This window comes from Chiloscyllium plagiosum, chromosome 26, assembly GCF_004010195.1.
Source record: "Chiloscyllium plagiosum isolate BGI_BamShark_2017 chromosome 26, ASM401019v2, whole genome shotgun sequence".
NCBI classification, from domain to species: domain Eukaryota; kingdom Metazoa; phylum Chordata; class Chondrichthyes; order Orectolobiformes; family Hemiscylliidae; genus Chiloscyllium; species Chiloscyllium plagiosum.
The window spans coordinates 15,077,918-15,104,306 of record NC_057735.1 but is presented as its reverse complement, the minus strand read 5'-3'; the positions used below and the strand labels follow the sequence as shown (position 1 = coordinate 15,104,306).

Genomic DNA, 26,389 nt, shown 5'->3' with positions numbered 1-26,389 from the left:
CAAATTAACATGTGAGAATAGAGGGGAAATCCTAAAACTGCTTAGTAATTCTGTAGAAGCTGAAAAGCTGTAAATGGGTTGTATTTTAATCATCTTGTAAATAGTCTGTTTTCAATGGCAGGGCATGTAAAATATAAATAGTGATTAATACACTGCCTTCCTTCCCGTTCCTGATTGGTCCCCATTGTGATATTTAGGCAGACTCCAAAATCAGTAGCTTTATTGTTATTTGATATGAACAGCTAATGGCTAATTGAGTTTAGCACAAGTCAGTTGACCCCAATGTTACACTGCAATAGTAATGTAATTGTTGATGTGGACATATGGTGGGTAGGAGTGTAGGCTTTGTTTTAAAAAAAAAACGGATGAATGGTTAAAAACAGATGGTGGGAGGGAACTTCCTTTGGTAGAGGTTGAAGGGAAGTGCTGGTCCATGTGCTTCGGGGCACAAGCCTCATCCACTGTATTGATTCATTGCCGGGCCTCCCAATGTCTCTTCACTCCTTTTAGCCTGGTCCCTCTCCAATATCTCCGCCTTACCTCACTCTGGGATCCAATGCCCTCTTGCAGTCCCAGCAACATCCATTAGTGAGATCTAGCATGGCTAAAGCAGATGGCCAATTTGATTGGCTGGCAGTGTATGAGCAGTACTTCCTGCCCCCAGGAGGCAAAAGTCCCACCCACATCTTAGTGATGCTGTAGGCGATGTTTCTTCCTGCAGGACAATCTCCTCATCAACTTACATTTGGGAGGCTGGAGAAATTTTGAGAAACTGTGATTTGAAGAGGAGTCACTGAAAAGAAACATTGACTCTGCTTTCTCTCTACAGCTGCTGCGAGACCTGCTGAATCTCATCAGCAATTTCTGTTTTTCCTTCAACTATCCCTACACTGTCTCTTGAATGCTCAAGTAGGCTGAAATCACGGACATTAAATTTGAAACAAAGCAGGACAAAATTGGACTAAGATACATTAATTTTGCAGGTCAGAAGGAGGTCACAACATTAAGGGTCCAGTCATATTGGAAATATGTCACACATTATATTAATCTTCCCAAAGTATCTCTAACATTTGGCTGCTTAACAATGCCTCTGTGTTTTAGGACCTCTTTCAAAAATTGTCATCACTCAAGCTTTAAATCCAGTACTCAATGCATGAATAAACATGAGCGAAAACAATTATAGCCAGGAAACATTTAATTATTTGCCTGGACTTAATTATTTACCTGAACAAAATAAATAGGCCGCAACAGATATTTTAATGGCTAGAATAAATTACTATGTTCCATAACTAAAGGATTTAAATAGCCAGTCTTTACAAGAATAGTTTCCACAGTAGAATGCGAATTGCAATACAAAAGAGAAATGATAATTTTGATGAGGTTTTGTGAACTTTTGGCTTCTGCTGATGTGTTATTTAAATTACTGGTTTCAGATCAAAAATTAAAGCTCAATCATTCCTTCCTTCCAAAGCTGTATCACAGTGAAAGCATTTTCACCGCCAGGAAAAACACCCATGTGACCAGGAAATCAGTAACATGCAAGGCCCAGTAGGGGCAGTGCTTACGTGAAAAAATGTGAAGTCATCCATTTTGGTAGGAATAACAGTAAAAAAGGCTATTACTTGAACGGTAAAAAATTGTAACATGCTGCTGTGCAGAGGGACTTGGGTGTCCTTGTGCATGAATCACAAAACGTTGGTCTGGAGGTACAACAGGTAATTTGGAAGGCAAATGGAATTTTGTCTTTCATTGCTAAAGGGATTGAGTTTAAAAGCAGGAAGGTTATGTTGCAGCTGCATAAGGGGTGCTGGTGAGGCCACACCTGGAGTACTGCATGCAGTTTTGGTCTCCTCACTTGAGGAAGGATGTACTGAAACTGGAGGGGGTGCAGAGGAGGTTCACTAGGTTGATTCCAGAGTTGAGGGGATTGTCTTATAAGGAGAGACGAGTAGACTGGGATTATATTCATTGGAATTAAGAAGAATTGGTCGGGGGTGGGAATCTTACAGAGACATATAAAATTATGTCTCTATAAGATTATGAATCAAGAAGGAATGTCTTCACCCAGAGGTTGTAAATCTGTGAAATTCCCTGCCTTGTGAAGTAGTTGAGGCTTCCTCAGTAAATGCTTTTAAAGCTAACATAGATCATTCTTTGAACAGTGAAGGAATTAAGGGTTATGGTGAGAAGGTGGGTAAGTGGAGCTGAGGCTATGAAAGGATCAGCCATGATCTTACTGAATGGCGTAGCAGGCTCAAAGAGCCAAATGGCCTACTTCTCTCCTCATTTCTATGTTATGTTCAAACACCAGTTAACCAATTTCATAACCACAGGATACGTGTCTTTAACTCAATTATGGCCTTATTCACAATCTCTCATTGATCATCGCATGATCATTAAGGATTCACTCATTCGGAGGGATGATCTAACCTGATTCCATTTGAAATTCTGCCACCATCAGCAAGTATTAGTGACTCAAGATTCATCTGGAGATAGACATGACTAAAGGTCAATTTTACTGAAACAGTGACCTTCAGTAAATTGGTTATTGATTAAAAGACAAAGATTACTGCTGAACACATGATATTGGATTGATAGTGACCTTAAACTCACCACAGATACATACCAATTTATCTTTCTTCATCACTGGTATGCTAGATGTGGCAGAGATCTTTTCCATGCTTCCTAGATCCCCACTGAAAACAGTGGCAGATTTCTTTAGGATTTGTGATAGATTGGTCTCAGAATCTGGAACAACTTCAGCTGAGTTTGATTTTCTCCAACCATATTCTTCCCAATAAACCTGGAAAAATTTATTTTGGGAACAGGTAAGGATAAATCTTCAGACTGACCATTAAACGTCAGGTTGCTAAAACCCTTGAAAAGGCACTGCTCTGCATGTGTAAGTTGTTAGTAAAATTTGGGGATCGTAACACAATGTGAGACACATTTTCAGCTGTCATTAAAACCACTGCTCCCAGTATTCGCCATTATTCTTACTGGTTAGCCATTCAGTAAGGGAATGACCAAATATCAGTTAGTGTTACCAGCATTGGCCAGAATGTATAGTAACAGCTCTTTCTCAGAGAGGCTGGGTTTTACTCATGCCTTTTTTGTAAAGTGTGTATTTTCTTCCTCCTGTTTGGTTTCTGTAATTTAACTGTATATTTGTTCATATTTCTTCCTCAAATATGCCTGTACAATGTGCCCTTTTGTTGGTAGCAGTTTTTGCATGTAACACTGAGGGAGTGTCACACTGGATTTTCCTGGAATCCCTACAGTGTGGAAAGAGGCCATTCAATCCACTGAGCCTGCACCGACCCTCCCAAACAGCATCCCACCCAATCTCTGCAACTCTGCATTTTCCAAGGCTAGACTGTACATCCCTGAACACTACGGGACACTTTAGCATGGCCAATCCACTTAATCTGCACATCTTTGTGGGAGGAAACCGGAGCACTCGACGGAAACCCACACAAACACAGGGAGAATGTGCATCAAACCCATATCCCTGGTGCTGTGAGGCAGCAGTGTTAGCTACTGTCCCAGTGTCACCGCATTTTGAAATGGGTCTCCAGTTAATTGTCAGCAAAAGATTATTCTGATTCTCAATTGTTCTCAGAACTAAGATTTAGTTAAGAACTGAAGTTAACAAATTACATGGGTGTCAATCGCAGTTGTTTTACACAATGCCTCTACTTCTTATCGGTTCTCCTGCAGTTGCTATAACTTTAATGTCACCTCTCCTCCTACTGGATAAAACAAAATTCCTTTGCACTCCACCAAACACTACCATGAATGCAAACAGCCAACTAGCCTTAACTTTTCACAAAATGAGCAAAGCAAGAAAGCAAATTTATGTAAATATTTACAGGTTCCTTAAATATCTCAAAGGAATAGGGCTTTGAATGAGACACTGCAAGAGATCTAACATGAAAGTGAGCTGATCCCTGGAGTTGCATTGCGCTATACATTATTATATGTTAAAGTGAGAAAGCGTTTTCATGCTGCCATTAGTTTTGAGACTAATGGAAGTGGTCAAAAGAAAGTTCGTTGAATTTGTTTCAAATTGTCAGACTATATGAAGATTATTACATTAATGTCTGCACTTTAATTGGAAAATAAGTAAATATGCATGTACATTGGAACCACAACTCCAATGGGTGGCTGCCTTGAGATCACAGAACACAGAGAAATATCAGGTCAAATGATGGATTGTGGCTGAAACGTACTATTAGATTTCTGTCAATCTTAAGGCTCCTATATATACACACACATTCAGACAGACTGAATGATAAATTACAGAATTATCAACAGAGCAATGAAAAGAAAATCAATTTTTTTCATTCATGGGATGTGGGCACCACTGGCTGGGTCAGTGTTTTTGCCAATCCCTTATTGCTCTTGAGAAGGGGGTGATGTATTGCCAGGTTGAAGCACTCTGTTAGAGAGGGAATTCCAACGTTCTAACAATAAAATAAACTTTGTATTGGGTAGGTCACATTGGGTGTAGAGAAAACAATACACAAGATTGGAGGAGGTACAGATGAAATGTTGTTTCACCCAGAAAAACTGCTTAGGCCTTGGGATGGTGAGCAGGGAGATGGGGAAGGGGCAGGTGTTGCACATTCTGCGGTTAGATGTGAAGGTGCTGTGAAGTGAGGGTGGGGGGCAGCGGTTGTAGAATGGATGGGGCGTCCCAGAGGGACTGATGCCTGCAAAACACAGACCGTGGGAATAAGGGCAAGATGCCTTTAGTGGTGGCATCCTGCTGGAGTTAATTGAAATAGCGAAGAATGATCTTTCGAATGCAGAGGCTGTTGGGATGAAAAGTGAGGACATATCACCTATCACCCGCGCTTCCACCCTTGTCCCTTCCCTTCACTCACGACAGCATGGTCAGGTCCCCCTTGTCCTCACTTTTCATCCCACCAAGCTCCACATTCAAAGGCTCATTTTCTGCCATTTCAGACAACTCCAGCAGAACATCGCCATCAAATACATCTTCCCCTCACTCCCCCGTCTGCAATTCACAGGCATCTATCCCTCCAGGACACACACCAACACCATCCCCCACCCATTCACAGCACCTTCCCATGTAACCACAGAAGGTGTAACACCTGCTCCTTCACCCCCTCCCTTTACACCACAAACAGTCTTCCCAGATGAAGCAGCATTCCACCTGTACCTCCTCCAGCCTGCACCCAATGTGGCCTAATCTACATTGAGCACTTTGCAGAACACCTCCAGCAAGTCCCAGACCTTCCTGTTGCTGGTCATTTAAACACAGTGTCCTGTTCGCATGCCCATTTGTCTATCCTTGGCATGCTGTACTGTTCTAGTGAATTGCAAACTGGAGGAACAACATTTCATTTTCAGTGTTATGGACCAGACCCAACTCTTCAAAACATTTCTAAGCAGATAGCCCAGACTATAACTTTGCTATTTGTTTCAGGTAAGTGTACAGTGGATATTCTCAGAGTGAATTAGCTGTTCTGACTGCCAAGTTCTATACAAACAGAATTTATCTACAAAATTACAGAATGAAACACAATGAACCAAAATTAGAATATCTGAATAATGTGTCCTATTCAAGGCTGACAGGCTATCCTGACTTAATGATGCTTTTCCAAAATACTTGCAACAATCCCGATAAACAGATCCCTTAGCACAAAAAGCAAAAATGACACAAAAAGCGTACATGTTATGTTGTCAGAGGGAAAGAAGGAGGGAGAGAGCTTCCAATTTCAACTGTGACCCTGACTCAACTCACCCCCGAACTGAACTGACCTGCACAGCTAGAGAGTTGGCCACATCTCCTTGGTTATACCAGTTTGTTTTAAAGACATGAAAGCCCTTGGCCAGAGACATTACCTGTTAGGGTAAACAAAAAGAATCCCAATAAAGGGCGGCACAGTGGTTAGCACTGCTGCCTCACAGCACCAGGGTCCCAGGTTTGATTCCAGCCTCGGGTGACTGTGTGTGGAGTTTGCACGTTCTCCCTGTGTCTGTGTGGGTTTCCTCAGAGTGCTCCAGTTTCCTCCTACAGTCACAAAGATGTGCAGGTCAGATGATTTGGCCATGTTAGGTGCATTAGACAGAGGGAAATGGGTCTAAGTGGGTTACTCTTCGGAGGGTTGGTGTGGACTGCTTGGGCCAAAGGGCCTGTTTCCATACCATAGGGAATCTAATCTAAACTTTTCAAACCCAGTCTAGTTGGAGCCTGGTCAGTTATCCCCTCTCTGAAAAAGAACTCAAGGACAAAGTAACATTGAGAAAGGACCAGCTTCATGGCATCAGACTGCTCTCTTTACAGACTTCTGGACCTTATATTGAGCTCAACACCTTCAAACATGCAAGCAAGCTCTCATTTCTCCCCTTTCTTTTAGCTTGTTACATTCTGTTTCTATATCATCTCTCCTCTTCCCCCCCATCCCAGTGGGACTGTCAGTCCTTTCAATTCTGGTAGGAGACACACCATTGATCTGCCATTTTCACATTCTGATCACTTAAATTGAACTATCAACATTTTTTCTCCACCAGCACCTTATACCCACCCCACCTCACAAAACTATAGCATAAATGCTGTCCCTGCCTACTTCACTTCAGCTCTGATGAAGAATCACCGAGGTTTGAAACATTAGCTTGTTATCTCTCTATGGATGCTACCTAATCCACCAAGGAACATTGTCCTCCAGACAAAGAGGGTTCCCTCTTAAGAAGCTGATCGCAAGTACTTGCTTTCCCTTGGTGGTTTCTGCAGGTTGGGGTAGTTCAGCCCTAATTTTTTGAAATATTTTGTCAAGAGTTTATCAATATTTGTTTTGGTATTTTTAAGGATATCATCAAAAAATTATAATTAGTGTTTCATAACACTTCACTTCACTTCACTTTTTTCTCCTCTCTTTTACTTCAAAAAATTGCTACATCTAATAGAATTCAAGTCCACCCTTTTATCTGAGAGCTTTATTCCCATTAACTAAACTGCTTCAAACTCAACCCATTGATTACTAACTTCTTTCATTTATACAAGCAACTCAAACCCAATATTTAACTTTTAATTAATATAACATTCACCTGTTCCCTCGTCCCATGAGGTCTAAGGCATTACTTCGTGCCATTTTAAATGTTAACAATAAAGTGTGACTATCCCTTTAAGTACTAAGCATACACTTAACTAGCACTTTTTCCATTTAATTCCAACAACTAGTGAAAGTGGGCAATATACCCTGCAGCCTGTTTGAGGAGCACTGGCAGGTATTTTAAAGGGCAATCAATTGTTTAACAAGCCTCTTGGCCACTATCTTGAGCATTAAAGAATATATTTGTGCTAGAAAGGGTGCAGAATAAATTTATTAGGTTTTTGCATGGACTGGAATGATTCAACTATGAAGAGAGGCTAAATAGGCTGGGTTTATTTTCCTTAGATGAAAGTGAGGACTGGAGATCAGAGTGGTACTGGAAAAGCACAGCAGGTCAGGCAGTATCTGAGAAGCAGGAAAATCAATGTTTTAGGCAAAAGCCCTTCATTAGGAAGGTGCTCTTTGTTTTCCTAAGAGCAGAGAGGCTGAGGGTGTACCTAATCAGGGTGTACAAAGTTGTGAGGGACATCGATAGGACTAATAGGAAAAACATTTCCCCATAGTAGACCTTGAAAAGGAGGGGGCATAGATTTAGAATGAAGAGTAAAGGGTTTAGAAGGAAATTAATGAAGAATCTTTTCATGTATCTAAAAGAATGTTAAAGACACAAACCATCACTACAGTTAAAAGTATTTAGATTATCATTTGAAGTGAGTGCCATTGGATGTAAGGCTATATGCCAAGTGCTGGAATTTGGGACAGAAGTAAATAGGTGCTTGATGATTGGTGTAGAAATGATGGGCCAAAAAGCCTTTTTCAATTTTGTAAAACTCCATGACTATGACATTGGTTTCAATTCCTTTAGCAAGAGTGATGCCTTGTGCTAGATGTGGCTAAACCAGCAATTTAGCTTAAAATGATATCTTTATCACTTTAGCTCTTTAAATTCATCAGGTGTTGAGGAGATAGTGAACTGCCCCACCCCATCATTAACTTACATATAAATGACCTACCCAGTTTCCCAAAGAAATCAAGCCTTTTGGTTGCTATTTTTGAAATGTTGTCAGGAAAGACTGAATCTATTTTAACCCTAGCTATATTTAAAACACAGTCAATCTGTCCTCATCTGGAAATACAATACAAATGTCTTTTTTTACGTTTATCAGGAGACAATGACATAAGGTTTGAGTTTTCAAAGTAAATTATTACAGAACATGAACCATCTCAGAAATTCCTGAATGAGACAACATGTCCCTTGTAGCTATATAAGTCCTGGGTTTAAACATGGCAAAGAAAAAAACCAATTGGAGTACAGAATCTGTCAACTATGCCATGGATTTCTGAAGTAGTATGAGTATTTTGCATTTCAAGTATTTTTGAATATACTAAAATATTAATCAGTGTATCTTAAAACAAGAAGCTAGAGTTATTTTCCACACAGCAGTGGATATTTTGAGCAGTCTGCCAGCATGCCCGTTAACAATGTTTAAAAAGCATTGGGTAAATATTTGCTTAAGATTACAAAAGGAAGTCAGAATGATATAAACTAAAGAAAACCTGGGCTGAATCCTTCAAGGAACACAATGGTTTCTGTGCTGAAACCAACAGTGGAAAATAAACAGGGAGTTTTTGAAATGTAACTTGGTGGATTCAGTGTATTCTTACTTGTCTGTCCTCAGAAGCCAAGCAACATTTGAGTGAAATAAATATCAGGTGCTGAAAGAAACTACAGAAGGTGGTGTGCACAGCCCAGACCATCACAACCTTCCATCCATGAACTCCATCTACCCTTCTCATTGCCACAGAAAGGCAGCCAATATCATCAAATACCCCTTCCACCCTGGTAATGCTCTCCTACAACCTCTCCCTCAGGTAGAGGAGATAGAAGCTTGAAAGCATGCACTAACAGGGTCAAGAACAGCTTTTTTCCTTGCTGTTATTAGACTGTTGAACAGACTCTCTAACTTCAAATAATGTTGATCTTGTTAATGTTGATCTTGCTTCAAGCACCTCCTGTGCAGTGTAATCCGGATGCCTCGCTCTGTCTAAGTACCTTATGATTTATATGTCCTTGCTTACTAATGTGACAATATTGCTCCTTTAACAAGGTTATGTTGTCCCTGGCTTTTTTTTTCCCGGAGAGGTCATAAAAGCAACAATTCCAAAAAGTCTAAGTTTGGAGGGTTTTAGGGCCAGTGTTATTGTAGCTAACAGATACTGCCTCAAGGAAAAGGCTTTCAGGTTTTTAAAAAATTGTACAATGAAAGGTAAGTGGCCTATTCTCCCAGTTTGGCTTTTCTTTGGATTGGTTTGGTTTGGGTTTTTTTTAAAAGTAGTTTGGCAATTCACTAAAAGTAGTCAGTCAGTTTGAGGCTGCTGGTCCAAGAAACAGCTACATGGAAGAAGGTGTTCCAAGCTGAATCCCTCTGCCATCTCTCTGTCTCTCTCTTGTAAGACCCTGTGTTTGATTGTACCTTTTTGTCAAGAGGGTGTTTATGGGGATTCCTGCAGGAATTTGGAACAGCATCATTAAGTTGGGATAGTCTGTTGGGTTTTCAGATAGGTTAAGTTATTCTATATTCTATACTCTGTGCTCTTTTGTTTGTATTTCATTAAATAATATTGCAAATAAATTCTGTTTTGTTTAAAACTAAGTGGTTGGGCCAGCTGCATTACTCCCGGAATATCCACTTTATACCTGCTCAAAACAACTCGCAAAGTTAGGGTCTGCGTTACTTTCGTGAAATGGTTTGAGGCTGTCTGGCCTGGTCCATAACATGATGATCTGCCTGTATTGCTCGCAAACAAAGTTTTTCACTGTCCTTAGGTACACATGACTACAATAAATGAAATCAAGTCTGCAGCATGCCAGGCAGTATTTGTGGCATGAACTCCTCTCTGTGTAAACAAGTTGTCCCTCATCTTTTTTGAGACTTTCTCTACAATTTGAAAACATGCCCCTGAGCTTTAAACACCACCATGCTAGGGAAAAGGCCTTGCTATTCATCTTATCAATACCCCTCATGACTTTAAGTTTCTACAAGTTCACCCCTCAGTGAAAAAATCCCAGCCTCTCCTGTTTATTTTTATAACTCAAACCTTCCATTTCTAGCAACATCCTGGTAAATATTTTCTGAACTTTCTCCAGTTTAATAATATCCTTCCCTAACAGGGACTGTTGTGAGTCGGAAGGCTGAAGGTGGGTGTAGGTGTCGGGAGAGAGTAATTCATGTAGGCAGCAATGTTTTTATCTTCATATGTCTGGCTTGGTCATTGATCTTTCTCAAACCTTACAGCCATACCCTTGGAGCTAAACTCTGAGAAGTGAAGCTTTCCAGTGATCTCTTCTGCTATTGGAAAAGATGCTCCATTGAGGGTTTTCAGTTTCTTCTCGGGAGTTTAGCAGGATTCCCTTCCTCCTACCCATTGCCTGAACCAGGACCTCCAATGAAGCTGAATGAATTGTCTAGATAACTTGCAGCTATCTCTCAAAGTGCATATTTCCCTGAAACTTGCCTGCGGTCAGAATGTGCTCCCCCCACCTTAAGAGGTGAGGTTATCTTTTAAGTGGCATTAGTGAAGTACAATTTTCCAATTCTTTTAAACTGGAGGACGGACAGTAAGTAGAGCAGGCCAGACTTGTTATAGTGAGCCAACTGCACCTATTTCAAATCACTGCACACCCTCCCTCCCTCCCACACTAGGTCTTCTCATTCTGCCCCTATTTCTCCTTGCATCCTCTCTCCACCACACCATCACTCATGCCCAGTTTCACATTCAAGTCAATGTTCCCAATGCAAAAATGGCTGCTGCCACCTATCAGCACTCTACTGCTGCAATCTGTGCTTTAACAGCATTACAACATTAAATTTTAAACTAGCTGTAAAATCCAGGAAACCACAGCAACAATTATAATCAGTCTGTCAATTTCTGTGCTAGAGTCTCTGATTTCAATGAAAGGCTGGTTAATTGTTACAGAGCTTGGTTTCTGTCTATCTGCAATGTAACAATTAACCAGCCTTTCATTGAAATCAGAGACTCCTCTAGCACAGAAATTGACAGACTGAATTTAATGGTTGCTGTGTTTTCCTAGCCATTACGACGAGTTTAAAATTTAATGTGAGACCTTGCTGCAGAGTGTTTATTGTTTCTTGCTGGGATCAAAGTTCAGCACATCACAAACAGTTGATTTTAATACATCCACTCAGCTGGAAATTTTGCTCTTGCTGACCACTCCACTGTTGATGGCACTTTCATGTGCTCTCAAACTTCTAGCTTTGTAGTTTTCTTTCTGTTCAATAGCAATAGTTTGGAAAAGGTTAGATTTGTACAGGGAAGTCTGGAGTTCGACAGAGGTCATGAAGATAAACAGGAAAATCCATTTCTAACTGGAATTCTTTCTTCAGTCCTCTGTCAGAATATTGGAAGTCAACGGGCAACATCACATCAACCTTTTTAATGCAGTATTCATCCTGATCACATTTCGAGGTCAGGGGATGGTTAGATTATTATAAAAAACAGTTGAAATAGGGCAGACAGTAATCCTCACAAATGTTGCCAATGTGCTTTTCCTGCTTCCTGATTACTGTGGGAATTTCATCATTTACATTTTCCCAATAATTAACTGTGAGGTTTGATAGGCTCCTGACTGGGGCAGATCAACTCTCCTGACATGAGCTATCTGTCAAAGACACTAACACTGGGACTGAACTGTGTCCTAACAGTAGATAAAATTCTGCTTAAAGTTTTTGATTGGGAATTACAAAGCTAAAAATTGGAAATCCCTGAAGCAATTATCTTGGTATTGTTCTGCCATTTAATATAAATGTTAGTTACACATTTTCATTCAGGTAGGAAATATTGGCCTGAATCTTCTCAAGAGTGAGAAACACTGTCAGATTGCAGGTCCACTCGTATTTTTTTTTTGTGCGACCACTGAGCACTGCATTCCCGGCTCAGATTTCCAAATCCTGCTTCTTCAGGAATGACGAGTGTACCTGAAACCTTCTTGGTAAAGGAGTTTTGGGAGAAAACACAGCATATCCCCTTTCTATGGTGCTCTGTAAGGAACTGAAATCCTCCAAAGCTTTCAAGCTCCAAAGCTTGAAAGGTTTTCTATTTCCAACTCTGCTTCAACTATTTTAAAAAACATTATTAATTATCCCATGGCTGACATTTTGAGGCTTCATGGTGACACCTCACACTTCCAAATGTGTTCACTTCCCTCCCTCAGTCCCTAACACTGCCTCCCATCCTTACACACCTTCACGCTGTAACTATATTGGACCTTCTGAAATCAGACAGGCTGGAGCCAGAGATTCTCAGGGTGAGTCAGGAGAGGGATGAGCACTGTCATGGAGGTTTAGTGGGAGATTAGTACTGTCCTTTCTGCAGAGGGGAATGGCGATGGGGGGCACTGTCCATTGTGGAGCGTTTTGGCTGGTAGGAGGGGGCAACATGAAGAATTGCACTCCAGCTGATTTGTTTAGGCGTACGCCCCTGAGCAGGCTTTAGACCCACATTGAAAAATTCTAAATAACTCTTAGCCAAGAAATCTCAGTAGTTCTGGCCAAACATGAAGCAAACTGGGCAGGGTAAAAGGGAAGGTCCGCTGCAGTTCTGGGATTTTAGCCACGTTTCCCGTAGGGACCCATACTTTAGGCTACCTCCCCCCCACTAACCCCTCACCCCTCCCATTTATATCTCAGCCCCCCCAACCCACAAGCCTCATTCCTGGTGAAGGGCTTATGCCCGAAACGTCAATTCTCCTGCTCCTTAGATGCTGCCTGACCTGCTGTGCTTTTCCAGCACCACACGCCCGACTCTGGGCACGAATGCATACCACATATATGTTTAAGTTACAGTTTCCTCACGCTTCTTTGCAAGTAGAGTCAGGGGTTTTCTTTCCATGTCAAAGGATCTGGGATAGTATTAGAGAATAATTAGTTCAGCCTAAGATTTTTCACACCTATTTCCCTTCTGCTTTGAGCAAAAGTGTAAAGAACTGCAGATTTCTTTTCTTTTCTAGCTGTAAGTTACTAAGATTTATTATTTTCATTCTCATTTTCTAATGGAACGTGCTGCCAAATTTAAAGTTGCTTTAACATTACAGTTAACATCTATATTCTCACAATGAAGGCTGCTTACTTTTTATTTGAATCCAAAGTTTGACCTGTAGAGGATGCAAGCATCACAGCCTGGTATAATGGAGATTGTTGTCTCATCAGGAATTGTGAACATTCCCGGCAAAATGAAAGCTACTCATGTATGTCAAGTACCTGAAAGATGTGAGTATTATCATCAAAGCAGGACAGAAAGGCTGATTGTGTATTCAATGCTGAACTCAGGGTTTGAGTTTGCAACAGTTCTGCAGTGTGTAGTGTTTTGAAATGTGCAATGTAAGTCCTGTTTCTGTGAAATCATCTATACAGTTTTTCCAGCAGAGGGAGTTTTCTGGAGTTCTCAGAAGCAGTTTCATGCATTAAGCCACAATGCTTGTGCAATTTTAGTTTTGGCTGCCTTTGGCTGTTTTGTTCCCATGAGATTTACCTGCCCTCCAAACAAGTGTGGGGCAGCACAGTGGCACAGTGGTTAGCACTGCTCCTTCGCAGCACCAGGGACCTGGGTTCAATTCCTGCCTCGGGCAACTGTCGGTGTGGAGTTTGCACATTCTCCCCGTGTCTGCGTGGGTTTCCTCCGGGTACTCCGGTTTCCTCCCACAGTCCAAAAATGTGCAGGTTAGGTGAATTGGCCATGCTAAATTGCCCGTAGTGTTAGGAGTAAATGTAGGGGAATGGGTCTGGGTGGGTTGCTCTTTGGAGGGTTGGTTGGGCCAAAGGGCCTGTTTCCACACTAAGTAATCTAATCTAAAAAAAGTTCACACATAACTAAGCAAAACACTGAATACCTATTGCTCTTTGTGCTTCTATTCTCCAGTATTAATTCTTCAAAACATATGTGAAGGGATTCACACAGTACAGTAAAGGCCTTTTGGCCCATCAATCTGCACTGACATAACTAAAATTGTGCTAATCCCAATTTCCTGCACTTGTGTCATCTTTGGATGTTATAATATTTGAAGTACTCATCCAAATATTTTTTTTGAAGATTGTAAGGTTTCCAGCCTCTCACTACCTTCCCAGAAGTATGGAAATGTCATGGACTTTTAGCATCCTACACACAAAACGTACTTTCCAACAGAGAATTTTATAGTGATCAAGAGCAAGAAGATTAACTATGTCTTTTCACCTCTCTTTAGCCCAGAAATGCTGAATCCACTAATACATTCCTTGCAAATACTCCTATTGTGCTGAGCTAATTTAAAGACTAAATTAATGTATGACTCAGTAACACAATAGGCAAGGCATTTTGTAATATATCTTTTAAATTAAAATAACAGCCTAGAAACTTGCTGGTAGATTTGATGCAGTTAACACAACAATGACATCAATACGACCATGAGCCACCTCTTCCTTCATCCTCCATACCCGTCCCCGCCACCACCCCCACTCAACTTAGACAAGACAAATTAATCAGGCACAAGATGGATGTAATATGGAACCTTGTAAGAGAACAGCTGATCTGTTCCAGTCCTAACAAATAGAAGCTGAATATTGAAACTATTTGCATAATTTTTCTGGACCTGCCTGATTGATCATTTATGATAGGGACCTCCTATTTGATTGATCACTCAATGTCAGTTCCTGTAGAAACTAGTTTTCTATCAAGTCAGAGTTGAATAATTTTTATCGCTGGATCAGTAAGTGCTTCTGCATGTGACTGGAAGCAGTTAAAACATTTTCTGGTGTCAGTGGTCTGTTTATTTTTGTTGTTGCACTCAATAACCATTCAGTACTTTAGGTCATTTTGAAATCCATATCAGTGCAAGGATTAGCTGATGATCAGGCAAACATCACTGTTTCTAAAGTACATAGACAGCTTGATTTACATAGAAATACAGACTCAGTAATCAGAATACAAAATGCTTGGATGCTTTTTTAAAAACGTCACTTCTGGTGTTCCTTGATCCTGACTAACCTGAAGAAGTGTTTACAAAGCAGCTGTCAGATGATGCTCATGATGATCTCTAACCTCAGCTGCACACACTGAGATACCATCTCAAGGTGACCTTTCTTGGCTTTGTCTGTATTTTATTGATTGCTTACGTTAAAGCAGCAGACATCTCAGCAAGCCTCCCGCCTTGTATGTCCACAGCATCCTGGCACACCGATACAAACAGGTGCTTCACATCGGGCTACAGACTCTTAGCTGGTTCCCAGCTCACTATAAACAGGGGAAAGCAACAGATGTCCATGTACATGAGTTCAGTCTCAAGAGGTAGGGGGAGGTATGGTGGCAGGAGTCAAGGAAACTGCTTGTTATCTGCAGCTAGATCTGGCTAAACAGTTATAGTTAAATATTTAAAGAATAATCATGAGTTAGCCCAAGTAACTTGCAAAAGAAACTCTCATAATAAAATAATAAGAACATAAGAAATAGGATCATGAATAGGCCATCTGCTCCACTGTTCAATAAGATCATGGCTGATTATTTTCATGAATTCAGCTCCACTTACCCGCCCACTCACCAGAACCCTTCATCTCTCTACTGTTCAAAAATGTGTCTTTGCCATAAAAACATTCAACAAGGTAGCCTTTTTCACTGAGCAGGAAAATCCACAGAATCAGTCCTAAATCTGCTTCCCCTTATTTTGAGGCCATGCCCCCAAGTTCTAGTTTCACCCACCAGTGAAAACAACCTCCCTGCTTTTATCTTATCTATTCCTTTCATGATTTGATATGTTTCTATAAGATTGCCCCTCATTCTTCTAAATTCCAGTGAGTACAATCCCAGTCTACTCAATCTATACTTATAAGCCAACCCCCTCAACTCTGGATTTAATCCAGTGAACCTCCCCTGCAGCCCTTCTAGTGCCAGTACTTCCTTCCTCAAGTAAGGAGACCAAAACTAGACACAGTACTCCAGGAGTAGCTCACCTGGAGCAGAGCAGTCCATGCTGCTTTTCCTAATGGATAAAGTACGTTGGAAGCTCTTCACAAAATATTAGTTGTTCTCATTCCCTGAGTAATATTTTGTGATTCATAAATTAGAGCAGGTTTCTAGGAGCAATGCGTATATGTAACCTGAATCATGGTTAAAAAAATAAAAAATCTTGCATTTATACAGAGTCCATTTTGTCACGTAGAGTCACATTGGAAGGGCAACAGCCAATTTGCTCACAGAAAGCTCCTATTTTTGGAGTATGATACCAGCCATTTACCACATTGTAGTTGGCTTATTTTGTGACCACCATCCCCTTTCCTTGGTTGGTTCTAGCAGCCCACCCATTTTTTTCAGTGATAGGCAAAAAAACACAAGTGAGCCTTAATAAGAGGCTTTTGCATTAAACAAGATAATATTATATGATAGCTACCAGGTACAGTTAGGTTAGCATGAAACAATGTTAATAAAACTATTGGTGAAACCTGTAAATATAGGTCTTTATGCTAGAAGATCCAAGATCATATTCCCCACGCAAGTCCTTATGACATTATCAGATTGGATGCAGCTTACTGCAGTCTCTAACATTAGCCCTTTCAGAATTGTTATCTGATACACCAGCTCCTGCAAACAACAGTAAGGCAATGACCAAATCTACTTCACTTATATTGGTTGAGGAACAAATGTCAGTCAAACAAGGCTGTGCAACTTTCCTCTTCTTTGCAATAATGACAGAGAATTTATTTCTACCACAGAGAGCAGACAGTGGCACAGTGTGATGTCTCTATTGATAGAGAGTAACCATAACTTCCTCCTCAGTCAGTGATGCATTTAAATGTTAGCCGAGATTTTATGGTCAGGTTGTAGAATTGAGAATTGAACAGCAAACTTCTACTTAACTGTTGTAAAGTGTTTACCTCCTAAGATACAGGTGCATTTAACTTGGCTTAGGTGTCTTTCAAGGCCTTTTGTGAAAACAAAAGCACTGAGTGGGAATACTCTGAAGAAGTAAACTCTAGCCAACTATGACTGTTTATAAATTCTAATACCACTTAGAAAGCCATTGAGATTGCTTGGATTGACATAAATTTGGTTTCAGATCAGAAAGTCCCACCAAAAAACAGTAGGCTTTCTATATTTTGTAATTGATTTGCATTCCTACCAAAGTATAATATCTTGCAAGTAGGATCATACACTTGTTACATGACTCATATTTCCTCTGGCTTTGATCCTGGAAAAAAGACTAAAGGATAGATCGTTTTATAAAGATAGAAGCATTATAGTACATGATGTATAATGCATCTTGCTGCTAAAATGGTGATGTATGAAACTTCATACATTCTCCTAAATTCTCAGATTATACAGCCCTGAAGTCAGTTTAAAACCAATTGTTCTTGGTCAAATTTTCAGGTAATGTTATCTTTTTCAAAACATTTTTGTTAAAACTGACTCTTAAAATGGACTAGAAGCCTTATCTTTTATGGACGATTTTTTTCTGAAAGTGAAGAATGATTAGTTTTCTTTTATTATACTTTATCAAATTTGTGAGAGAAATTTCTAAACACACCAAAATGAAATGCCTGAAATGCAAGAGACACAACTTAATCTAAACATGAAGGCACGTAACATCAAACATTAGTAAGTGTAAAGTGTAGTTGACCATGAGCACATGAAGATATCAATGAATTGAAAGATGCTGAAGGCTTGTGTGCCCAATGGTTGCCAAGCGACAGGGTACTGTCTGACTTCCTGCCAATCTTCACATTTCTTCTTGCAAAATATTAATGCAATTATCTATTAATATTGGAGTACAGGCGAAAAAACGAAGAGGATATTTTAACCAAACTACAGCACAAAGCAAAACAATTTGTGTTCACGGTTAGTTTCAATTCTGCTATTCATTTACAGGATGTGGGTGCCGCTGGCTAGCTGAGCATTTATTGTCCATCTCTGATTGCCCAGGGGACAGTTACAAGTCACAACATTACTGTGGGTCTGAAGCCAGGCGTAGGTCAGACCAGATAAAGACTTCCATAAAGGACATTGGTGAACCAGTTGGGTTTTTCTTGACAATCTATAATGGCTTCATGGTCATCATTCGACTCATAATTCCAGAATTGTTTTTAATTAAGTTCAAATTTCGCTATTGCCATGGTTCCCTGAGAACATTACCTCAGTCTCTGGATTAATAGACTGGCAATAACACCAAGAAGCCATTGACTCCTCCTGCTTGCCATGCAGTCACACAAGCCAGGAGGTGACCTGCACTATCTTAACATGCAAATATCATTAATGTGCTGTCTGGCTATCTCTCCTCCTAAAAGCTAAGATCCCAGGGAAAACTCCTTAGCTTTGGGTGACAAATAGGAAAGGAGGCTTCCAGTCTGTAGCCAGGCAAGTCATGGGACAGTTTGTGGCTGAGAAGCCAGAGCCAAGTCTGTCGTAGGAGCTGCCCAATTCTTTTCCTGGTGCCCAACAGAGCGCTACAATTTGCATTTTTGTAGGACGTCCTAACCTGAGTCAAATATCACCTCAACCACCCAAAAAACAGAAATTTGCTGAGTATTTCTAGCAATTAATGTTTTGTAAGTTACTGTCCATTTCCTATCCTACAGCTGTTCGATTTCAACAGTTTTTTGGGTGGTTGAAGTATCATTTGACTCAGAATAGGAAGTCCTATAAAAATGCAAATCGCGGTCTGATCACTTTGACTGTCAGGTCCTGAAGAAGAGTTACACCCAAAACATTGACTTCTCCACCTCCTGATGCTGCCTGGCTTGCAGTGTTCTGCCAGCCTCCTGTTAGTCTTCACTGAAACACTATAGCAGGGCTTGGACAACAAAGTCAGTTTGGAAACACATTTACATGAAAGTTCATTTTGATTAGAGAAATCGATATGATTTATTGCTCTTAGTGGAGGCAAGAGTAATGGTGGGTATGATGTATAATAGGACAAGGCCCCAAATATCATGTTCTTGTCATTGAGATAAATGTTCTACTCAAAAAGTGAGCCGACCTTCTTACCATCAGGGGACAAGAGCCTAATGTACATGTATTTGTATCACAATAATTGCACAAATCACTGGAATTAACTTCATCTTCCCAATTAACCTTTGCCCAATTGAGATACTCCACTCTTCAAATGCCTGCCCATATTTTGAAAGCATATACCTAGTGACTTGAACTTTGACCTCCAGTTTGGGTAATCCCTCTGCCTTTTCTGCCTCTCATGTTGTAAATGTTTCTGCACTAACCTCTACAGCTGCGGTTGGTGCATTCAAGGAGCTCCAGGCAGAACAAGTCCTTGGACCGTCATAGATCGCTACTTGAGAATGGCAACACAGCAACCTGTGTCTCGGAGCAGCAATTCAATACAAAAGATCAGCCAGCAGCTTGTGTCAGAAGGTGGCAACTTAGTGGAATAGGTTGTGTGTCAGAGAGAGAGGTTAGCAGAGAGAAAGACACCATACAGTCATAGAGTCATAGAGATGTACAGCATGGAAACAGACCCTTCGGTCCAACCCATCCATGCCAACCAGATATCCCAACCCAATCTAGTCCCACCTGCCAGTACCCAGCCCATACCCCTCCAAACCCTTTCTATTCATACACCCATCCAAATTCCTCTTAAATGTTGCAATTTTACCAGCCTCCACCACATCCTCTGGCAGCTCATTCCATACACGTACCACCCTCTACGTGAAAAATTTGCCCCTTAGGTCTCTTTTATATCTTTCCCCTCTCACCCTAAACCTATGCCCTCTAGTTCTGAACTCCCCGACCCCAGGGAAAAGACTTTGTCTATTTACCCTATCCATGCCCCATATAATTTTGTAAACCCCTATAAGGTCACCCCTCAGCCTCCGACGCTCCAGGGAAAACAGCCCCAGCCTGTTCAGCCTCTCCCTTTAGCTCAGATCCTCCAACCCTGGCAACATCCTTGTAAATCTTTTCTGAACTCTTTCAAGTTTCACAACATCTTTTCGATAGGAAGGAGACCAGAATTGCACGCAATATTCCAACAGTGGCCTAACCCAGCTTGTGATGGTGGGACACAGTGACTCATTGACATGGGAAGGTCTGAATAACATGGGGCTGCACCAGTGCATGTGCCTGCAAGGTACGTGTGTGGCGATGTGTGAATGGAAAGGGCAGGTGTGATTAGTAGGGCAACGGGATGCTCCTGTCAGTCCTAGGGATACTACTATATTTAATCCATGGAGTGGAGTTGGGCACAGTCAGCCAGGCAGTTGGTGCAAAGTATCTCTGGGTATCAGCACCATTTCAGTCAGGAGATTGGACCACATCAGTCCTGGAAGTCGAGCAAAATCAGTTTGGACCTTGCTGGTTGGTAAGTAGGGGATGAGCTGAAATTCAGACTGAAGGTTAGACCATGGTCAGTCAGGGGTATCCTGCAAATTCTGTTCAGGGGATGAATCATCGTGAGAGGAATGGATCATACAGCAACTGTAAGGTTTTCATGGTCTGCCTATAATGCTATCAATGGTGATACAAACTAGCACAAGTTGCCTTTATCTTGAAAAGCTGCCTAACAACAGTTCCTGCATTTTTAAGTTGGAACCTGTTACAGACCTGAGAAGAGGAGAGTTGGACATGGGCCTCCAGAAAGCTTACAAGCAAAGCAAATTCTCACTTTGTCATAATATGTGAATGGGAAATAAAAACAATACACAAAGACTCTGAAAAGGAGAATTCTCACTTTAGCAAAGGCCTAGGTCCAAGTGATCGGCTGCCAAATTGAGGATCTGCTATTGCTCAGTGGTTGACAACAGTGTGATAACATCACCAAAACACCAAACAACTGTGAGAAAGTTACCTCATTTCATTCATGTCGACTAGACTCTCAATCGATGGAATTCGTTCCTTTTAGCTTATGGTTTCCACTCCTGATGTAACACCTGACTGTTACATCTCTTGTCTTAATGCAACTTGTGAAAAGATACACTACTCGATAATAAAAAAAAATTCTTTTTACTTACTGATGAGGCCAACAGTGAATCCCTTTTGTTCAGATGACAGCTAAAGTCAAACAAATTAACCATTTTGGCAATTCAGTTGGTCATTTACACCTTGTGATAGTTGGTGGAATAGTTGATTTCCAATCATTTTTCTTATCAGGATTGTGACAAGGTGCTTCTTAAAAATGTATCCATTTTAGTTCCTTCAACTTATTTATCATTATGTCATTCACATTTTGTCATTAATGTGTCTGTGAAGCACTTTGGGTATTTTTTTTTAAAGACTTTTACAAAGATACTTTGTTGTTGAAGTTCCCAGCCCTCATTTCAGTGGTGAACAACAATGTACATTTTGGATTTTACACCATTTTATCATAGAATAGCACATTGAAGGGTGAGAGTTTTATTACTGCTGCCTTATTACCAGACGCATCACTGTCTTGGAACACATATGTTATAACAGCATGTTATTTACTGTAATAAAACTTAATGATTGCTCACCATTGGCTTCTTCCTTTTGCTGCTGAAGGTGTTGTGGCAGGCAGTGAAACGTGACAATTCCCTGCTAGCAAACTTCATGACTTGACAAGAAGTGTTGTTGTTCTGTTTAAACGTGTAACTCAGTAAGTTATACGACTGACTTATCCAGAGAAAACAGACATTCTTATTTTTCATGGTGAAAATCTTCTAATTTTTCTTTTGAATTGTTTAGTCGGATGATACTTTGTGGAAATTTCTCCCCTAACGTCATTTGTGACAAGCCCCTCCAAATATAAATGAAGCTTGTCACCCTGTATCATATGGCAGAATAAGTTAAATATATGAGAGCTCAGGGATAATCTTTTTATCCTGGTCTCTGTCCTGAATCTTTATCTAAAATAGCAATGAAATGAAAGGTTTTTTTTTCAAATATTGCACCATGTCTAAATGATTTCTCAGGTGCAGTAATAGTCGTTAGTTGTGGAGCTGTGATCTGGTCTCCCAAGAGAGCATGTACTTCACAATTTGTCTCTATGTTAGACCTTTTACATAGAAGGACATCAGGATAGATTGCAGGAATGGGACATACAACCTTTTGAGCTTGCCTTATCATTCACTAAAATCATTACTGAACTGTGACACCAGCTCCACTTTCTTGCCCTATCCCATTATCATCTGCTCTTTTAGTGTCTAAGAAATGTAGTACAGCATCTCCTAGGGTGCAACACAGAGTAAACAGCAAGTACACCTCAGATAATAGATAATGACCTGCTTGTCTGCTTTAGTGATGCTGATTGAGGAAACATTATTTCCAGCAGACTGTGTGAACTCCCTTGCTCCTCTTGAGTAGTTCCATGGAATATTTCATAGTTAAAAATTACACAACACCAGGTTATAGTCCAACAGGTTTATTTAGAAGCTACTTCGAAAGCATATACTTCTTAATAAACCTGTTGGGCTCTAACCTGGTGTTGTGTGATTTTTAACTTTATCCACCCCAGTCCCAACACTGGCATCTCCTCATCAGGAATAGTTCATGTTCACCTAAGAGCAAGAATGGAATCTTGATGTATGAGACTGACATTTCCCAACATCTCAGAGCTTTAGCATGAAGACAATGGGTTAATCCTGTTGTTGCCAGGAGTAAGGCACAGGAATATTCCGAGAGGGAAATTCCTAACAGTGTGCCTTTGAGTTTGTAGTATAATTAAGAATGGCAAGTGGGTTCCTGCTACTGTTTGCCCACCCACCAATTGGTCATTTATGCATTGTGATGGTTTGTGGAATAGCGGAGCTTGATTATCAGCATTCTTCCTACCAGGGCAGTGACAAGGTGCTTGCTTCGGTGATTCCGAAACATGTTACAGACCTCAAGGACACCACAGAAGGAAGGCGCCTTCAGGGATGGGGTAAATTTAAAATTAAAGCTCAACAAGTGCCAAGTCTTAGTTGACTTAGTTAGAATGCCAATTTATTGGAGACCAATGGCAGAGTTTTCCATAAAACATCATCAGTGTGTGTTGTATTCAATTGCCCCGTTTTAGATTATGTGGCTCAATGTAATCTATGCTCCCTGTGCTGATTTCATTATGTCTGGGTGTAGACTCTCAGTGAAGAAAATGGACTCCACAGAAGCAATTAGTCGCAGAACCATGACTGTAGACATGTTATGACTTAGCAATATTGTAAATAAATTTTAAATAAACCTGTTGCATGCTTAGAAACCAGTGATACCTCTGCACGGTGGCAGAGGGCGGCACGGTGGCACAGTGGTTAGCACTGCTGCCTCACAGCGCTAGAGACCCGGGTTCAATTCCTGACTCAGGCGACTGACTGTGTGGAGTTTGAACGTTCTCCCCGTGTCTGCGTGGGTTTCCTCCGGGTGCTCCGGTTTCCTCCCACAGTCCAAAGATGTGCAGGTCAGGTGAATTGGCTATGCTAAATTGCCCGTAGTGTTAGGTAAGGGGTAAATGTAGTGGTATGGGTGGGTTGCGCTTCGGCGGGGCGGTGTGGACTTGTTGGGCCGAAGGGCCTGTTTCCACACTGTAAGTAATCTAAATCTAATCTAATTGCTCTAAGTTACTGCAGCAGTTCTTGTGTTAGGCTTTTTCAGGCTTCAAGTGGATTAGAAGTTTCTATCACTTTGGCATTATTTTACAACATAATAACAATTTTAGAGATGTCCCAATATAACCAAATACCTAGAAAATTATTATTTCCTCTCACACGGTAATATAAAATATGGACTTTTCAATACCTTCATCCAATTTAAAACCTGGGACTTTCATGGACAAAAATGATTTTTAAAGGTAAAGAAAAAACTGAGTTTAAAATGGTCAAAGGCATCATGTGACCCCATAAACCACACTAATATGGTTTCATTAAAAGACAACTTGAGCTAAGATTAACAATTCCCCTAAAATTATTGAAGCCAACCAGAAAGCCATGACAAGGTTTTTGTCTCTTATCTGATTTGTACCAAAATGAGAATATTCACATGTTGGAAATGAAATGAAATGGCAATGAGAATATAAAAACAATCTGCTATTTGAAGAGGCCTTTTCTGTGGCAGATGGATTGAGAGGAGATGGATTTTTAACTGCAAAAACTGAAACAGTCTGGAAAAGCTGTCTCTCTTTCTCAAAGGGAAAAATCCTTGTGACAACTGACTTCCCGCTGACTGGACGGAAACACTAAGAGATTGAGAGCTGAAAGGATAATTACAATATTCTCTACTGCTGACCATCAAGAAATCAAAGAACAAACACTGCTCTCACTGTCTCATTTTAAGTGTGCACGTGTTTCTGTCCAAAACCCATATGCTTCATGTTGCATCTTTCATTATTTTTCTTGGAATTAAAACTTGGTCCTTTTTACCTCCAGAAAACCCTTGGTGACTGGCCTCTCATTGCTACTGAAGAAATGGGGGAAAGCATAGCCAAGAGCTGAACAATAGCTTAAACCTTTGCTGTGAACAACTAGAGAGATTGAAAAGAGGGAAGCCAATTTGCCCCTCTTCACCCAGCCATGACATCATGTGGAAATAAAGAGTAAAATGACAAAATGGGAGAGGCTTGCTTGAAAGTAATTTAGCATCACAGAAGAATTCTACTTAGGTTGCTATCAGAATGTAGTGTATCCTCCAACTCAATTTTATGAATAGGAAATGCTTTTATTTGATTTAATGTATAAGCCAGTATTTACAAAGCAATGGGGAAAGAGCATTTTAATGGGATTAATGGTATTGTTCTTAAAAGTAAGCCCCATCACTTCGCCTGATGCTATCATCATATGCTGTATGACTTCATGATTCTATGAGACCAATGTCTTGTAGTTTTCCTTGTAAACTAAAGAGATCAAATAATTGGGCTGAGACTATATCAGAGCATTGGTGCCATTTGTAGAACTACAGAATCATCCCCAATTATTCAGTATCATGAAATCACTCCATGCTGCATTTATCACTGTCTAAAATATTGCAATATTGCATTAGTCTTAGTGCTTGTGCTGGTACTGCATCGTTCTATTTGTTGAAGCTAAAATACCCCAGTAGTGCACAGTTTTCATGCTTGAACTTTACAACATGTACTATATGACTTGTGTGCTTTAATTATTGTATGTGTCTATCCTGCAGCATCTTAATGCTTGTATTATAGACTAGCTGTATTGTATGATTTAGGTGCTTATATTATATTATATTATATTATATCCAGACTACACCAGAAAATAAATTAGATTCACAGATTTTTCAGTTTTGCTAGTTTGTGGTTCTCCCCTTTTAATGCCAACTTTTATGTCTCACCTTCCACCCACATTCCAGATGACTGAGCTCTTAAAGTTGAAATCTCTTGGTGCGAAAACGGATATGTGAAATATCCAAGTATTGACTTTGACATTGACTGATGGCAACCTTTAATACACCAGCACCGGTAGCGCCTGCAAAATATAATTTAGGTCAAGCTTGATGTGTTACACTTAATTTCAGAAACAATTTTGTGGTCGCCTTGCCATTTCTTCATCTTCAAATTATTCAGTACAGAGGAGAACTTTAACTTCATAATATAAACTTTGTCATCTGATCTTAAAAATATAACATATACTACATCAATCTAAATAACAATTACATTCCTTAATTTCTTTTTTGTGGGCATTTATAATAGACAATACATGAGTTTTCAATAATTATTGTGTAGTTAAGATGCTGTTGAATTATTTTTCCAAATCAGTCTCCAAAATTACTGCAGTACATGGATGCTGTACTCTTTTCACATGACTGTAAGGTCATTGGAAATTATTTCAAATTCATTGCTTCAGTAGGCAAACTAGCAAATGTAAAAGAAAGATTGAAGGTTTGCACTGCAGGGAGTTTTTTTTCTTTATTTATGGAGTGGTATTCTTTGATTGTTGAAGCTGCTATAAATGAGGGCATCTATCACGCATCCCAGTACTGTCAGTTCCCTGTTGCCGAGTTACAGCCAGAGTCTACTGCATTAGGCCGTGGATTGACTTATTAAACAGGTCCTTTTCTGCTAGCCACAATCCATCCGTGAAGATCTAGTGCTCTGCTACTGTTAGGGTAATTTGTTGTGCCGCAGTCTGTATTTCTCACTCATTGCATCACATCATTGATGCCAGGTTAATTTGACAGAAGGCTCAATGGGGAATTTCAGACAGAGGTTGAACAAAAAAGGACAATAAAAATATCAAACTATGCCATTGCTGCTACCTGCTTGTTTGTTTCCGATAGCTTTATTTTAGAAATGAATTTGCATATGTTGTGGGAGTGGGAAAGATGCAAATTTATTCAGAAGAAAAGTGGAAGTGGCAGGTTGAAGCTTTAAATCACTC

The 26,389-nt window shown here is 40.3% G+C and overlaps 1 long non-coding RNA gene across 1 annotated transcript; it reads left to right on the top strand.

Annotated features, from left to right (window-relative positions):
- The first annotated feature begins 2,740 nt into the window (after positions 1–2,740).
- LOC122563120 lies at positions 2,741–25,256 on the top strand. Its single transcript, XR_006315488.1, has 3 exons — positions 2,741–2,828; positions 13,249–13,369; positions 24,425–25,256. It is a non-coding gene; the product is annotated as an uncharacterized LOC122563120 (long non-coding RNA).
- The last annotated feature ends 1,133 nt before the right edge of the window (positions 25,257–26,389 follow it).